The following is a 19,408-nucleotide window of genomic DNA, read 5'->3' on the forward strand; positions in this document are numbered from 1 at the left end:
AAGCTGTGCGAGAGAGATATCTGCCACCTGCCTACCGCACATAGAAGATGAATGAATTCTACGGATTAAGGCAGCTTGGACTATCCCTAGATGCATATTATTCAAAGTTTGTCTCTTTCTTAAAGTATGCGCCTTAAATGGATATGACACAGCAGGTGTCAAAGTTTTGTGCTGGGTTAAATCCACCCATAAACACTCGCTTGGAATCAATGCATCCAATGGACCTACAAGACGTGATCATTCGAGCTACGCTAATAATATAGGAGGTGCAGACCAAGCCAAGGAATAATAGGACTTGGTCTTACAAGGATCAGAATAAGGGAATGCTTAGATCTCAGACCAAGAGGGCGCAAGGTCAAAACCAGGGACAAAGGAAGAAAGCTAGGGCGAACATTGTTAACAACTTCGTTCCTACACAAGGTAATGGCCACAATCTTTGTTGCTTCCATTGCAATGAGCCTGGTCACTTTAAAAGGCAGTGTCCCAAGCTTAGCAAAGGACAATGTCAAGGGCCATTCCAAGGATCTGCCCATGGCCAAGGAGTCACCACTAGGGCCAAAGAGAGAACCGTCAGTGTTGCCAACAAGGAGCTGAGTGATGAAGAAGATCCATCCATGGAAGCTGACATTGAGAGGGCAACGATTCATATTGCTCTTCACAAGAAAGGCCCGAATCGCCAATTCTCGGTGATTCAAACTCCATCGGATTATCAAGGTAAAAGCTTCAAAACCTTAATTGATTGTGGCAGTACACATTCCTTCATTTCACCAGTCTGTGCAAAGAGATTAGGAATAGCCACAAAAGATGTACCTACCTTACTTGTGGAATTAGCAAATGGTTGAGAGGTCTCTTGTACCAGGCAAACTGCTAAGGTGGAATTCCTTCTAGGTGGAAAGTTGACTTCAGTTAGATTCAGGGTAATGAACCTAGGTGTCCACGAATGTTTGCTCGGTATGGATTGGCTAGTACCTAATGATGCCCACATTCACTATGGAAAAGGCCAAGTCTCCTTTCAAAATTTTGAAGGGGAACTAGTTACAACTCAAGGAAAGGCTAGTAAGCCAAAAATTCAGCTGGCAAAAGCAACACGGATCATAAAAGGAGTTAGAAAGGGGCTACCTATCTATTTGATTAAGCTAAATAAGCTAGATCAGAATCAGGAATCTAGGGAAGAATCTTCATGGTTAAAGAAATACACAGACGCATTTCCTGAAGAGTTGACAGAACTTCCTCCTTAAAGGGAAGTCGATCACGAAATTAACCTATCGTAGGAGCTGCACCAATCGCAAAGAGACCATATAGGATGTCCATCCCAAAAGCCTTTGAGCTGAAGGAGCAACTCAAGCAATTGTTAGACCAAGGCTACATCCATCCTAGCAGTTCACCATGGGGAGCTCTAGTGCTGTTCTAGAAGAAGAAAGATGGAACGCTTCGGCTATGCATTGACTACAGAGGGTTGAATCAATTGACCATTAAAAACAAATACCCCATTCCAAGAATAGATGGACTTCTTGACTGTCTCCAAGGTATGACGATCTTCTCTAAGATAGATCTCATGTTTGGATATTATTAGATAAGGATCAAGGAAGAAGATATCCCAAAGATGGCATTCAGCACAAGGTATGGACACTTTGAATTCCTAGTCATGTCATTCGGGCTGACAAATGCTCCTGCTACCTTCAACAGGTTAATGCAGGATATCTTTAGTCCCTATCTTGATGACTTCGTACTCATCTTCTTTGACGATACCCTAGTCTACTCCAAGCAAGAAAAAGATCATGAACCCCAGCTTCGCATTGTCCTTGAAACAATGAGGGCACATAAGCTTTATGCCAAAAAGAAGAAGTGTGCATTTTTCAAGCAACAGATTGAATATCTGGGATTCATTGTATCAGCGGAAGGAATTTTAATAGATCCAACCAAGGTCAAAGACGTTTCAGAATGACCAACACCAACTTCTATAAAAGAAATACATAGTTTTCTTAGATTGACAGGATGGTACAGGGTCTTTATAAAAAACTATGCTTTGATTGCAGTGCCTCTGACTGATCTACTAAAGAAGTAAGTATCAATTGTATGGTCACCTGTTGAACAAGCCAGCTTTGACAAACTAAAGCAAAGCTTGGTATCAGCACCCATCTTGAAACTTCTTGATCTTAGTAGGGAGTTTGAAGCGATAACTAATGCTAACGTACTTGCCTTAGGATGTGTGCTCATGCAAGAAGGTCATCCCGTAGCATACTCTTAAAGGAAACTGAAGAGTCATGAAAGGAACTATGCTACCCACAATCTGGAGCTATTGGCTGTAGTCCATGCTCTCAAACTTTGGAGACACTACTTGCTAGGTAACAAATTCACCTTAGTGATGGATCACAAAAGTCTTAAATGGATTTTCACCCAGAATGAGCTCAATATGAGGCAATGTCAATGAATTGAAGTACTGGAAGAATATGACTTTGAAATCAAATACTGGCCTGGAAAGGAGAATGTAGTTGCCGATGCACTCAATCGCAAGGCAATCTAAATTCTCTGATTTTGCAAGATCCATCAACAACAAGATCTCTAGCCACAAAGGTATCCATGCCAAACAACCCAATTCTTGAGCTAGCTAGAGAAGAGGCATGCCATGACCCAACCTACTAGAGATTGCTAAGGGAGATCCCCATCAAAGATCAAGACCCAAAGCTACAAACAAAGTATCAAGAATTCTCTATCCATAGCAGACTTGTCTACTTTAGGATAAGATTATGTATCCCAGCAAGCTAATCACTCAAGCAGAAGATACTTTGGGAAGCCCATGATTCCCCTTTCTTAGGACATCCTAGCTATGCCAAGACCCTTAATGCGGTCAGAAAGAGCTATCATTGGGATAGGCTCAAAGGTGATGTTCTCAAATATGTCACAGAATGTTTGTCTTGTCAATGCATTAAGGCCGAACATGTCAAAATGCCAGGGAAATTGCAACCACTTGACATTCCCCAAATGAAAGGGAATTCATTAGTATGGACTTTGTTGTTGGCCTGCCCCAAGTTCAGGGGGGATACAACTCCATTATAGTCATGGCAGATATGCTCACCAAGGTTGCATATCTTATCCCTGTTAAGACAAACTATAAAGCCTCAGACATCGCAAGGTTATTCATCAAGGAGATTTTCAAACTACATGGGTTACCCATAAGAATCATTAGTGATCGTGACTCTCTCTTCACATCACACTTCTGGAGGGCTATCTTCGAGACCATTGGGACTCAACTCTGTTTCAGTACAGCTTATCATCCCCAAATTGATGGTCAAACAGAATGAGTCAACCAAGTCATTGAAGATATGCTTAGGGCACACTGCTGTCGCGAACCCAAAAAGTGGAATCATTATTTGCCACTAGTTGAGTTGGCCTACAATGCTTCTTACCAACAAAGCATTCAGATGACCCCTTTTCAAGCATTGTATGGGCACGATTGTCGCTTTTGGCTGGCATGAGGGATTCGATTTCATACTCCTGTAAGCTTTTCGGATCCAACCTTGAGGGTTGAAGCTTCAAAGTAGATGCTGGAAGACATGGATGACCAAATCAAATCAATAAGACAAGACATACAAGCCGCCAAGGACAGACAGAAGGCTTACGCAGGCTTGAAGCATCAAGACAAATCCTTCATTGAAGGTGATATGGTCTTCATTCGTGTACATCCAAAGAAGAGTTCCCTATCCTTGGGCGAATGAAAAAAGCTAAGTCAAAGGTATTGTGGACCCTACAAAAATCTCAAGTGTCTAGGGCCTAATGCTTATAGACTACAACTCCCTGAAAACCTAAAAGTTCATAATGTATTCCATATCAATCTATTGAAAAAGTATGTGCCTAACCCTAGTCACGTGCTTGATGATCAACAAGTTGTAATGCCGAGCCAAGGAGTCCTTGAGCTACGGCCTGACAGGATCTTAGATGTTAGGGAGAGGCATTTGAGATCCAGGACCCTGAGAGAATACCTCATCCAGTGGAAAGATGACCCCGAAGAGGATGCCACTTGGATGGATGAAAGTACTCTCAACCAACAATACCCCCAGATCTTCTCGAGATGAGGACATCTTGATTCCTCTAAGGGGGAGAGAATGTAATATTTCTGCAACGAAATATTAATGACTCTTGATCCCGCGCAAAAGCAATTTCGAGTGATCTTCCACAACAACAAAACTCTGGACTAAGAACTCCATCCGCATGCATTAACAATACCATACCCACATGGTGCATATGAATCCGTGGCTCGAAACCGCAAGCCACCGTAGGAACACCCCTTCACAAGAAAAAAAAGGGATAATTTTTGCAAATTTTTTTATGTATTAACTCCCTCCCCTTCAACCGTTGCATGGCGGGGAGAGGGAGTATGTATGGAGCTTGAGTGGTGGAGGGGCATGGGGAGGAGGCATGCAACCCGCCACTTGTGTGGCTACCCCCCCCTTTAACCTATATGAAACCCCCCCCCCCCCCCCCCCAAGCTTCAGGAAGAGGAGGAAGGGATCATGGAGCTGCTGCTCGCCGTAAGGAGTTGCCGCCACCGTCTGACTGCTGTTGCCACCGCCTACTGTAGTGCCCCATCATCATCATCATCATCATCATCATCGTCCTCATTGTTATCTTCACCTCCATCATCATCATCTCCATCATCCTCTCCAATCATTCCTCTCCACGTCATCTCCCTGTTTCCAGAAGCTTGGAAGCTTCTATTGAAGCTTCCCTAGCCCTAGTTCACCCCGTGCCCCCGGTTTTTTTTAAAACCGTGACTTGCAAGGCCTGTGTCCTGTGCGGAAGAGGAGATCTCGGAAAGAGTGACTTTGAAACGCGTAAGTGAACCAAGGGAGAGTTGCTGAGGCAAAATTTACTCCATCAATGGCTCCTAAACAAAAGGCGAGAGGAGCACACACGGGAACTTCCACCCAAAGTACGAGAGTGGACAATGCCCCGATAATGAATGCCCAGGTTCCGAAAATTAACCCCACATGGAAAGGATGCATTAAGCATGTTTTAAATTCTCGTAGGGAAGTTTAAATGCATTGGGAAATTTATATACTCATTCGATCTACAAAGTTTAGTCGCATGTCAAGTATTTGCAATTGCTTGCACTTCTGTGGTCAAGGGTAGTTGAAATTATGAATATATGATGCATAAGTAAAAAGAGGTAATTGTGCAAAGGCATCTTTGTTGCATCACGCAAAGGACAGGGCATATAATACATAATGCATTTATGTAATAATTCCCTAGTTGTGACTCGTGTATAAGATAATCGTAGATGCCCATTAAATGAGGTCCAAATAGTCGCAATGCATGGAAAGGATTTATGTACTTTGCAAATTGCATGCGATGATAGCTACATTCTAGGTCAGGTTAAGTGTTAAAGGAAGGCTTAAATCAATGATGGACTCATGGCATTCGCTCACGCATGGAGTTCTTTTATCAAAGTTTGAAATTGGGAAAGGATGCATCTTCATTAAAATGCTAAAGCTTGAATTCGATGCATCAATGTAGGGTTTATAAGAATTAGTTCTGAATGTCAATCATTATAGTATAGGGCATGGAATGGTACATCTCACACATCTTGCAGTTACTTACATCCCTTAGGGAAAGTACTTGCAAGTTTAGAAGAAAGTATTTGGATCTTTAAGGGGAAGTTCATCTTTAGCCGTGGGTTGGTTAGATCAATTAAGTAATTCGTGTACAACGAGTAGCCTACATGAAATTCATAAAGGCATGATTAGTTAGCATATGACGGTCACCTCAATGTGCTAGGTAGGATTAATCTATGTTAAAATTCTGCCTAGTATCGCACTTGGGATGCCAATTTAATATTTCTGATCTTAAAGGTCCTACCCACATTCTCGAAATGTTAGGATTAATCACATGTGCAAGAACAATCTAGGGTTCTCATCCTAAGAATCAGTTGACCAAATGCTAGACCTCCGCAAGGAATTTAGGGACCCTAGGGCCAAAACGTTTATCGGCCTAGTAAGGTTAGCGTTTTGGATTGGGTCAATAGAACTCCCAAGCCCTACATCTTGATCAAAGGTATTCTTGATCAAGGAATACTGTGTGATGAGGAAAATAATCCCACAAGTTAGGTGTTGACACCTGTCTCGTGCTACAAGCTGCAACGTCGTATGATCTTGTGTCTAAATCACAAATAGCACTGCTACACCTTAGACCAAGTTTGACAAGTTCTAATTACAAGTCTAATTTTCTAGAAATTGAGTAGTCATCCTGCTTCAACACTCTTCCTTGAAGACTGATTTGTGAAGCCAGGGTAGTAATGAATTGCCAAGAAAGGAATTGACCAACCAAGTTAGGGCGACAAGGTTTCCCAGGATTTATTGACTATAATATAAGGAAATCTAAGGTAGTGACAATTTGGGTTAAATGGGTATAAACCCTAACCCAAGGAAAAAGGGTAATCAAGCAACTTAGCTTATGAAACCCTTGGGATCTTGCGAAGTCGTGATTGATCCAGGATCGAATGTTGGAAGCATTCGAGGAGAAGGAATCACACCTTAGCACTTGGCCATACAAACGACCACTGGAATGCTCGTGATTATACATTTAGATACATTGTTTGTACTTCTTTTCTCAAGGAACTAATTCAGGAAAAACAACTAATGCTTCAGGTTAAAATCCTGGAGGGAGAGGCAGTTCAGTTACCTCCAACTGTCTGCCTGACCCTATCCAAGGGGGTTGTTAGCCGCGCCGAAACCTGCCATGTGAGGTCTCTCCGTGGATGCTACTTGGAGCAGGAGGATACTTGGGTGCTAGGGGAGGCTCTGGCCGTAAATCCCTTGCCTCCGGATCCTGCATAAGAGGCCGATGTGACTCAAGATGGGATCTCGAGGCCCGCATACTAGTCAACGCAGGTGGAACTTGGAATAGCGATCCCTGAGGATTGCTGGAATAGCCTTCAAGCAGGTTTATTTGAAATATTCCAAAGACTGATAAATAAAGATCAAATGTTGAAAAAGGAACTTGCTTGACATTGTTTTTCTATGTCAATGCTTAAGTTATGTGAAGGAACCAGTGATTAATTTGGTTAATTAAGAAAGCTATTTTTGCTTGTCAAATTAAATGTGGTAGGTAATTAGATAACTAAAGCAACCTAAGGAAAGTGCGGTGGATGTGACTCTGGGTCCGTCCTACGGAAGGGTGGTCTCGGATGGCTGGGAACTTTTCTCAAAGGATTTGACAGCGAGGTATCAATGACCTAGAATCAATAAAAGCTAGAGTCCCGATTTGTACTGTTTCAAGGGAACGTAATGGGACTATGCCTTACAGGCAGAGAGGTCGAGCTTCTCATCCCTCTCATTTTCCATTCTCCTTGAACCAAGTGCAGTATAAATGAGCTTCGACCCTAATGTTTCTACGCAAAGTAGTTCGTCTGGGGCTCGACGCTAGCTACCTTCTAGGAACTTGACCATTAGGAAAACCCTGATTCAGGTCAGTCCTAAGTGGGAATGGCCGAAATGCTTCCACTTCGTGGCAAATTTGGGAAAACCTAGACCAGAAACCTCGTGACATTCCTTGGGAGTGCCGGGCGGCAGCGCTTTCTAGACTCTCTTCCCGATGGGCTGCTAGGACGTGTCCTACAAGTGGATGGGGGACACGCTACAGTCTAGAGCTCTACTAATGCTTGTATGCCCATATATTGATGCCAAATCATTGGGGGTTGTTATGTTGATGTCTTGAAATGTTTTTGGGACTAACTTGAGCTCAAAATAACTCAATTTTTGCTATCATTTGAGTATTGTAATAACAAGGTAGCACACCATTTTATCAGTGCACCCATATGCCTCTTGCTTTCTAATGCCATTTGAGCACTCTATTGGATGCATTGATGTCTAACATGGATGTTACATGCTTGATTCCCGTTTGATTATGTTTATTGAGAGCTCTTGAGCTATCATTTGGCCTTGATTACACCAACATTGGCTATGATTTATGCTATTGGTTACTAGTTTGGATGCTACAATAAGAGCTTGAAGAAGATATTGGATCTTATGCTCCCAAATGTATGTCACACATATCTTGGATGTTTGGATGCTATACACATGATGTATTGAGCTTCATTTGCTCATCTAGCATTCACTCTTTGTTCCAGTGGGAGCTTGTTTAACACTTGGATATTACATAAAGCTTTGGATATTCACAATTAAGCTTGAACTTACTTCAGTGAGACCATAGGACTTGGTTGAGTTGTATCTATACTCTTTGACTACAGTTGTTGCCTAGTGGGCTAATTTGATTCATGCTTTGAGCTGGCACCTATCTTTGTTGGTGTATTGCTAGTGATGTATTCATCCCATTTGGCTATATATTGAGCTTCTTTGCTTGGTCAATTGTATATCTAGAAATTCACTTCCATTATCTTTTGAGACATACTACATGCATGACATTTATGCCTACTAGATGTATCCCCCTCTAACACATTGAGTTTGGTAGTTCTTAATACTAGTTGCATACTTAGTGGCTACTAATGGTTCGTACATACCATGCTTCTTGTAGGATATACTTGGCAATTACAAATTGACTTCTATCAGTTGATTGCTCCCACTTGGCTTTGGATTTACTATTATCATTATTTTCAGCATGCTATAATTGCATGTTTATGCATCATTTATGAGGATTGATGCTTTGGCTCGATTGTCATTTACTGGTAGTTAGTGAATAGCCCTACCCTTTGTTCATTTTATCTATTTAAATATTTTTTGGGTCTCCATTTTGGCCTATTTTGATGTCATTTATAGCAACTTGTTTGTCTTGGACTATGCTTTAATTTGTTGCATTATGGCTGGTGGATCAAATGGTAGTGCTATCTTTAATATTGACAAACTAGATAACACTAACTACAGCTATTCAAAGGCACAAATATGGTAAGTTTTTGTGTAGGAATCACACATTAAGCCATTGAGACATGAGGGTGTAAAGGTAGAACACTTTGATGCAAAGGATTGGGTTGACTTAGATGAGTTATGTAAATATACAATCAGTGTGTCATTCTCTAAGCAAGTTTTCTATAATTCTATCTCTAAAAGGCAGACTACCTAGGAGTTATCGGATAAGATTCGTAATGCCTATGACAAGTAGAGCCCTACCTCTCAAATGTGTTGGCTAAAGCGACTCATGGACCTTTGTATGAGGGAGGGGACTTTCATGTCCATCCACTTAAATGAGTTTCATTCTATTTTTAGCCACTTGTCTTCACAAGGGATTGTCTTTAAGGGTAATCTTCCTCCCTTGTTCTTATTGGTTACATTACTTGCATCATGAGATATATCTCGTATTGATATGTGTGTAAATATGCCTACTGATAGCCTGAAATTGTAGGATATAGAGGATGCATTATTAAACAAAGAAGTTAATAGAAATAATGTTGATGCTTCTCATAGGTCTCATGCTTTCACAATCAAAGGTAATAATGGTAAGAGCGATAATGACTGCTCAAGGAGAGACTCTCAAAATTCTCATTCTCGATCACGTGAATAGTCTTACAGTAAGTCCCATAATTATAGGTCTGCATTGACTTGTCATTATTGTAGGAAGCAGGGTCATATTCAACCATAGTGCCATAAAATGCATGATGACAAGTGCAAGGAAAAGGAAAAGGGAAAAGTGCAAGGAAAATGAAAAGGGCAAAGTGCAAGGAAAGAATGATGATTGTAACATTGTCCCCAGCAAGTCCAGTGTCAAGGTTGAAGAGATTAATGTCATGGAAATTGATTCTAATGATGATTACATACTTGCACCTCCTTCTATTGATGTTTCACAATTTAATGATACCTTGTCCACCTATGTCTAGTGTTGGCTGATTGATTCAGGGGTTCATTTCATGTTACCTCTCATCAAGAGTGGCTCCACTCCTTTCAAATCATGACAAGATTTGTCCGGTTGGGCAGTGACTTGGCATTGGATATTGTTGGTATTGGAAACATTTTACTTTAGGTACTATGCTTACTTTGCCCAATGTATGCATGTTTTGGCATTGATTAAAAGCCTACTTTCTACTGGATAGTTGAATGATGCAAGTTATGTTGTATCATTTGGGGATTCCTCATGGAAGATTACCCATGGGAATCTTATCCTGGCATGAGGTGCCAAGTTTGGCATTCTTTATCCCATACTTATATCTAGGACTATTGACCATGTTTTGGCAATGGCTGTAGTACCGCATGTATCATTATGACATCATCGCCTTAGGCACATCTCGTTAAAGAAAATGAAAATGCTTACCCATTGTAGTATCTTTTGCCCCTTGATTATAAATGTTTTGATTCTTGTGATCATTATCTTTATGGCAGCCCGATGGGTGAGCCTTTGGCTCTTGTTTATTTTGATGTTTATGGACCTATGTCTTGCAAGTTGTTAGGTGGCATAAATTATTTTGTTACTTTCATTGATGATTACTCATATAATATCTGGGCATATCCCATAAAGAAAAAATTGAGCGCTTTAAGGCAATATTCAAATTTGGTTGAGTAGGACTGATTTGGTTGATGTAAGTAGCTAAATTGGATAAGACTATAGGTTCAACTTCAGCTTGTACTTTTGGAGCCAGTGGTGAGAAGGACAATATCACTTGGCAAAGGTTTCTTATTGCCACCAAGGGTGACAAAGGGATGTGAAGATTTAGTTACTACCTTGCTATTCTCATAGTGCATGATGTGATCATTTGGATTTTGTTGAAGCTTTGAATTCAAGCATGTGACTAGCACATTTGTCAAGCATTCTTGTGGGCTATGTGTGGTTGCAAGATTAGGCATTTTGATAGATGGTCTCTTCTTGTATATCGACTCAGGTTTAGTAGATGAAGCTTTGCGACTTGGTTTCTATTTCTTTGATATTTTTTGTGGTTTTGGCAATCGTTGGCTCCATGATTGGCATGCATTGTTTGTGGGTGATGGTGTCATTATGGCTTTCACCAATATGGAAATTTTGGCATCCATCGCTAAGCATTACTTGCACATTCGAGACCCATCTACCTTGGGAATGATTGCAAGGATGACACTTTTGACTTGAATGACAAGAGGTGGATTTCTTTTGTTGTTTAACTTGAGTGGTAACTTTCTCATATTTCCATCAAACTTGGGGACCTTAGAATTGTTCATTTTGACTTGGTTTAGCTATTGTGCTCACTAGCATGTTGTGTCTACTTGTGCTTGGAATAGTTGATGTATTAGGGTTTTACCCCTCTCCTTAGGGGTTGTGCTATTTGGGTTGAGCCTATTGGTGGCATCTCTTGCTTTGGAAAACAAGTGTGATCTTACTAAAAGTTGTGATGATTTTTACATTGGAAAATTCGAGGTGTATGTACTACACATCATAATCAACTACACAAGCTATTGTTTAAACAGTTGTCTTAACAATGTATCTTTTCTAACTCTTTCAAGGGTAGATAAAACATAGAAGATAGTGAGTAGGCTTTCAATCCGGTCAATTAATTGTACTTGGCATTTTCCCAACAAGGTGTAAGGAGTGTCCCCATACAAATTGACCTTTGGAGTAGTTGGGATGGGCTAAGTCTCCTTGATATTGGTGCAATCATCATATGTTATGACATTGCAATCATTGCTCTCATCAATAAGGGCATTTATTTTGTGTTCTTTCTTTGCTGTGAGCTTTAGACTACTAGTACAACATCATCATCTTTAGGGTCATTTATGTAATTTTCACAACACAAATGGCAATTGATGGCATCATCGTTGGTGGTTCATGCAACTGGTGTCCTAGTGGATAATAGGATTTCATATGGCTACAGTTGAAAAAGTTGATGCCCTCTCCTTCAAGAGTTTGGTTGAAATTCATATTTTATTCATGGAAACACTAGGTTTCCCTTTCCAAAGTCTTTGTACTTGACATGCTTGTCAAGCTAGGCACTTTCTTGCTTTCTTGTAGAATAGGGCATGTATCACTAATAGCTGTATCTCAAATAGTCATTCAATTCCATTAATCGATTGATCCAAGCTTCTTGACCATCCTCATTCATGCAAAGACAATCTCAAGCTCAAGACAAGGAATTCCATTAGCATTATGGCATCAGTGATGCAAGTTTAATATGAATGAGATTTGATTGGTGGCCATTTTGTAAGTTGTTTTTTGATAGGCCCACAAGGCTACTACCATAAGCTTGTTGTCCTAGTCACTTTGAGAGGTGGAAACTATTTTCATTAGTACATTAATCAATATTTTGTTCATTACTTTTTCTTGGCCTTTTGCTTGAGGGTAGTGAGGCAATGATTTTCAATGAATGACCATGAAGTGGATAACACATGAGCAATTACTTTGTTAATCAATATTTTGTTCATTACTTTTTCTCGGCCATTTTCTTGAGGGTAGTAAGGCAATGATTTTCAGTGAATGACCATGAAGGTGGATAACATATGAGTAATCACTTCATTGATAAAGTACTTGCCTTGGTCACTCAATCTCAAGGGGCTAGCCTAATCTAGAGATTACCTACTCCCACAAGAACTTTGCTATTGTCATGATGTTATTCTTCAGAGAGGTCCTTATCTTAGCCCACTTTATTAGTTAATCAGTAGCCACAATGATATACTTAGCTTGTGAGTGCTGGGTTATAGGACTTATAGACCTTATGAAATCAAATCTCCACTTCTCAAAAGACTAATGGACTATTACTAGCATAATATTTATTTTACAAGTGCTGGGTTATAGGACTTATAGGCCCTATGAATTCAATTCTCCACTTCTCAAAAGATTAACGGGCTATCACTAGCACAAGACTTATTTTACCCTTCCACACTAGCACTTTCATGCATGAGCATTCATGAGAACTTTTCACAAATTTGATAGTATTGCATAAGAGGGTGGGCCACCATAACTAAAACTGTAGGATTTTGCGAGATGTAGAGTTCTTCATTAAAGTGCCCTCCTTCGACTCTTGAGTGTGGTTCCATCACGACTTTGTGCATCTCATGCTCACAGTTACGTCTTCTTAGCTATCTTGGCCTAACTAAGTACAACTACCTAGCAATGAGTTGATAGGATTGGTCTTTGAGAATAAGGTGATGAAGTTGAGCCTTTTCTATTGAATGATCACTTATTGCTTTTTCCAACACTTTGGTGACATCATTAGTTAGTATGGGATAAGATTTGCTTTATAAAGGTCTTCTTCTTGAAATATTTTAAACAAGTGTACATTGGGGAGGTAATTTGTGATGCCATTTTTTTTGGTTCTCTAATAGGTACACATGACAACTCATCAATCATATAGTGATGTTTCCCTTTTCTTGGAACCACTGAGAAGTTGAATTCAAGAAAAAGTAGGAATCATTAGGCTATGTATCTAGTTGTATATGGCTTGCTCACCGAGTATAGTAGAGCTTGATGATGAACTAGAAAGGTGAATGGCATTAATAGCAAATAGTGGAGAGACTTCTTCATCACAAACATCATCATATTGTGAATCCCTCTTGCTTAGTGGTGGAGTAGTTCATTTTTGTGTCCATGAGCTGTCGATTGGAAATGCTCACTAGATAATCCAAATAATGTGCTCCAAGCTCTTATAACACCACCTCCCATGGCAAAATTTGAGGCATCAATGTGCACATGGAGGATTACATTCCAATTTGGGGCTTGTAAAATTGATGATGATCTTAAAGCCTTTTTCAATGTCTCCTCAACACATTGTCATTCTTTGATCCACTTGAAAAAAATCAATAACTTGTACATGGTTAAGTCATTAGCATATAATTCAACACGAATTGTCGATAGTATACTGTGTGGTCAAGGAGGTATTGAACTTTCTTCTAGTTCATTGGTGGTAGTATGTCCATGATAACCTTTCATTTCAACAGTTCTATTGCAATGCCATTTTTAGAATCATTGTGCCCTAAAATACAACCATGCTTTACCCATAACACTTTAAAAGGTTCAAGGAGATATAATATTGTGTGCACCATTCAAAGAATAATTGAAGCTTTTTGAGATGCTCTACCTAATTAGTGGTCATGTATGAACACTTTAAATAATTTAGAAAGCATGTCCTTGAAGATGGTACATATGAGTCGTTTGAAGGTGAGAGGGGTATTAGTTAGATGGAAGAGCATTACTATATACAAACACTCCCCACTCAATGGCGAATGTTGTCTTGTGCCTATCATTTGGATGAACTTGCACTTGTATATAGCCCAAAAATCCATCAAAAAAGCTGTAAGCTTCCTTCCTTGCAACCCTTTCTAGCATGTGTTTTGTGTAGGGCAATGGATACTTGTCCCTTTTTGTCATTGCATTAGTTTTTTGTAGTCAATACGCATTACGATCTTATTATTTTTCTTCAACATGATAACAATAGGTGAAACCAATTTGTATGCTCAATTTCATATGGATCCCACATTTAGAAGTTTTTAAATCTCTTCTTTCATAGCATGTGCATGTTTTGGGTTCATTGCATATGTTCGCTATTTCAGTGGTCATCATGCACCATAGGGATATTGTGGGTTATGATGCTAAAGTCGATTCATTTGAGCTCTTCCATTAAACCCTTTTAAGAGATTCATTAGATTGGTTGCCTCCTCCTTGGTTAGATCACTAGCTATGAATACAAGTCGAGGCCTTTTTCCCTCAATGACTAAATTGCCCTCCTTTACCTTGGCAAGTCCCTCTATTGTTCACTGGTTTATCCTTGGTGCTTTGTACTTATCAATACCACAATTTGATCTCCTTTCTTAAATTTAGTGTAATGTTTGGAGAGATATTAGGGTTTTTTTTTGTTGTTCAACATTTGAATTCTTAGAAGCCTTCTTCTTTTCCTCCTCCAACATTTTGCACCACAAGTGAATTGAAAGGTTCCCCCTTGGTTCATCAGGGCTTATGTATGTTGATGGAATATCTAGGTCACTATCAAATCTAACCTCTAACTGAAAGTTGCAGTTACTTTCCTTCCTGGATGAGGGCATCTCGCTTAATGATTGTGACTCAAAACCTCATATAGTGTAGCCGGCTTTACTTGGTTGATGCTTGATTATTCATAGTCCAGAACACCTCAAGGCACTCTAGCCAAGTTTGATCATAGTCCATTGAGACTATTCCATCAATGAGCAACACAAGTGCTTTTGTAGGTTTAGAGTTAATAATGATTTTCTCTATTGTGTGCTCACCGATGTCATAGTGGATTTCATTACTTGAGGCTTCTCCCTTGATTTTACAATCAATTTAAGCACTTTATATGTCTATTTTTTTGAAAGGTTTATCATTAGAAGGCCTCTTATGGTCTCGAGTGTTGTTCTCATCTAGAAGGGCCATTGTGTATCTTGTTCGACTTCAATTTTTGAACATTTAAGAGTTCCTCAAGAGGTTTCAAATTTGAGTTAGGATTTTTTGCAATTCCCTCTTTAGAAAATCTATGACTCTCATTAAGTCTAGTTTGTTAGGCACTCAATAGGTGAAGGTGTTTTACTTGCACTTCTCACCAACGTGAAAATTAAGATTGAGGGCATGGCAATGTTTAAGTTGTCTAATGGCCCCTCTTACTTTCCTACATTTCCCACTCGATTGAATGATTGCTTATGTTCATCCTCATCATCAAAGAAGGGTAAGTCAATGGTTGTAAGGATGTGCATTTAGTCTCACTCGTCCTCTAGACAAGGGATGTACTTTTGTGAGTGGGCTGTAATTTGGCATGGTTTTAGAATCACCTTTCAACATAATGAAGATCGCATCTAGGCTAGCTGTCAATGCTTTGTCAATCTCAATTCTAACTGCCTTTGTGTGGTTGCCAAGAATATCATGCCATTACCTCAGTCCTTGATTGTGCATACATTCCTCATCCACAGTCTTTCCAACATGATATCACAGTCAAATCCTTTCATGACTATAAGGTTCATTGAGAATTGGATACCCATGATCTTAAAATTGGCCATTTTTTCAATACCCCAAAAGGACTAGCATTTGCTCCATTGGCTAGTTTCACATTAAAATGAGCCATTTCCATAGGTGAGTTGCTCCAAGCTCGCAAAACCATATGGCTAAGGATGCTAACTCCTACCCCAATATCAACAATTCCCTCTTTCGTTGTATCACCCAAACTTATGAGCGGAAGAATTGTATGCATTTATTTCTTTTGTAAAAGGCATTGGTTTGTAGATTCCTGACATGGGTTTAGGGTTAGGCTTGGTATATGCATTTTAGTACCATGTCATTGTATGATTCCTACTTTTGATTGTACTAGTCCTTCTATCCATTACTTCAATGCTTGCCAAAGTGTGAGGTTTTGTTTCAATAGCTACCCAAGTGGCAAAGAGTTTGTGGTTGAGATTAGAGAGGCAAGAAAATTAGCATTCAATCCTCCTACTTATGCCTTTTGATTTTGTCAGCATTTCTCAACACCTTACTACATTTTTGCTTAGTTCTTGGTTAAGTATATAGGCACCCTAGATTTGGGTGGGCTGCTTCCTATGCTAAAAACACTTGCTACTGTTTCTTTTTTAAAGATTGATTGTGCTTACATCAGTTAGATCTGATTGTAAATATATAATCAAGATAATAAGAGGAAAGATTGCATTATGCCTTCCCCATGGCTAGATGTGGAATCTTGCTCCAAGGGGGATTGTTTTGTACTACTGCGAGGAGATTTGGACCAGCCTCGATGGCAAGAGGTCACTCGGTGAGGAATTCGTTAGGTGGGAGGAGGTAAGAGTGCCAGGGGGGATATGACAGTAAATCTCTTGATCGCTCCTAGGAACTACCTAACCCCACATGAATTAGGATGGGATCCTGGAGTCCTCAGTACTAGTGAAGGGATGAAAATATTAGAGGGTTTCTTTTTTTTGCGCAAAAAGAAGGGATTTTTTGGTGAACAGAGGTTTTATCTTCTATGTAGGCAGAAGGGGAAAATCATTGCAAATAACTTTGTGAAATATGTTTTGCCAAAAGACTCTTTTCTCTGTCTTTGTGTTGTGCCCTAAAAATTAAGGAAAGGAACCTACGATAACATGTTAATTAATGAAGCTTCTTTCATATGTCATAACTTAATGTGATAGATAATTAGAAAACTAAAGAAAACCATTTGTGGGAAGTGCATGGGCGAGATCCCTAACGAATCTGTCCTATGGATGGGTGGTCATGGTAAGCTGGGATATTCTCTCAAGAGATTGCATGAAACATTAATGAGAAAAAAATAGGTAGAGTCGAGCGTTGACTTACCTAGGGTCAGGTCTTAAAACCTTGATAGTTATCTTACGGGAAAGGTACAGAGACTGTGCCAGAACTCCATTACAGTTCCCTGAATCCTAACTAGTTGATGGAAAAAAGTGTTGCACTCCATGAACCAAGGGTAACTAGGATTGCTCTAATCAAACGAGAAGCCCTTGTGGGACACCTCCAATGGAGCTAGCTGATGCATTGAGACCTCACTTGTCAAATTAGGAGCTTGAGCTTGCAGGTTGATCCTTGTGGGGACGATCGGTACCTTCCATTACGGGGTGGAATCTAGAAAACGTAGAAGATAGACCCTGTGCATTCTCACGAGTGTTGGGCAAAGCCATCTAGGATAGTTTCATGATGAGCCACTAAAATGTGCTACCGGGGAATTGTGAGGTAGGCACGTGACACCATTCTATGGATAAGTCGTCTCAATGAACCAAGAAATTTCCTTCAAAATGCTAGAGTTAGGAGAAGGTTGAACACTTAGCTTCTAATATATTATCTTAGATCTTAATCAATGCCATTTTAGGAGATTGAAGTTGAGACTATACCTTATTGATAGAGAGGTCAATGTGTATCACTTCCCCTTATTTCTCACTCACTATGAACTAAGTGTGGTATTTATCTACTTCAACTTGAGTTGACTTGCAAATGTAGTGGCTCAAGGACTGATGCTACTTAACCTAATAGGTGACCTTAGTGTCAAACTAGGAATTTGAATTCAAGTCGATCCTTATGGATATGGCTAGAACCTTTCATTATGGAGTGGGCTCAAGAGAGCCTAGGTGATAAACCATAGGTTATTCTAAGGAGTGTTGCATAACATCGCTTAAGAAAAGTCTCTTGATGGGCCACTAAATCATGCAATTGAGGGCTTCTCAGGCAAACACATTATAATTTAGAATCAAGGTAAGGCCAATGGTGGGATACCAAGAGGGAGGAGGAGTTATTTTTTAGATAGGTTGAAGTGTATCGATAGTATTGCAAGTTGGTTGCCTTTTTTCTTCATACTAATTTCATTATTTTTGTATACATGAACTAAATGTATTCAACAAAATCTATGTAATGGGACATAGTGTGGTAGACAAAGAAAAAAAACTACTTATATATGTCTCATAGTGTGGTACAACTTAAATAGATAAGTAAAGAAAATTGGATGCATGCATGGAAAGTGATTGGATAGTCATCTCATGACAACACTATCCAATGGATGGGTGGACCCAATTAGTTAACTACTTTCCAAAAGAAGAAAATTGGAGCAAGGCCAAATAAAGACTTTCTAGGGTCAGTGTTATAGTACCCTAATAGCACTCTTTTAAGAGGTTGGAGTTGAGGTTATCCTTGATTGTTTGTAAAGCAACCCCTTGTAGTTGGGCGCTAGATTACTGATGGAGACTATTAAGTCATGGGTCCCTAGTTCAATCCTATTAGATCAAGGTCATGTGTTTTGCTGCAAGGTAGACTTGAAAAATACTTGACTAGACAAGTCTATAAATCCTAAGGGGTCAAAATGGTATTGCTCATGATAGGCATCTGAGTGACTACCAAATATTCTCTTCCTTGGCTTAGCTAGGAACAACTACATTACACAATATTATAGCATAAATTATAGATAGGATTAACTCAAAACATTAAATTGAATATTCTAAAAATTTTATAAGGTAACATATACCCTAAAAGCCAACCTGAACAAATTTCTCACGATAAGGATAACTTGATTTCTCTAAGAGGAAGAGAATGTGATATATCTCAAGCGCGGCAAGTTACTTAACAAAGTTGTGAGGCTATTTTTATTTGAAATAAGAATATGCATGAGGATGTGTTAAATGTTAATATTAAGTTAAAATATAATTAATTCTTGATCCCTAGCAAGACTAGTCTAGAAGTTAGTATTCAAGTACCTAAAAAATATGATCAGTCTTTACAGTGATAGTTTGTAGTACTTCTATAATGTATCTAAACTAGTTACAAACAACTTAAAGCTATATCAATAATACTGAGGTCAATAGTTACTTGAGTGGATTTATAATAATTACATAGACTAGACTAAGGTTACGCACTTGGTTGGTTACCATTGGGACCAAATAATGATAAATTAGTTGGGTAACTAAGTTAATGAAGCAACCCAAGCATTTGATTAGTTAATTTAGCTAGTTAGTATAAGTTAGTAGATAGCAATGTAATATCCCTGTGCCTCCCCATAGGAACTCCCCCCCTAATTAAA

Source organism: Lygodium microphyllum, chromosome 11, assembly GCF_053477565.2.
Source record: "Lygodium microphyllum isolate KBCC chromosome 11, Lygodium_microphyllum_v1.1.10, whole genome shotgun sequence".
NCBI classification, from domain to species: Eukaryota; Viridiplantae; Streptophyta; class Polypodiopsida; order Schizaeales; family Lygodiaceae; genus Lygodium; species Lygodium microphyllum.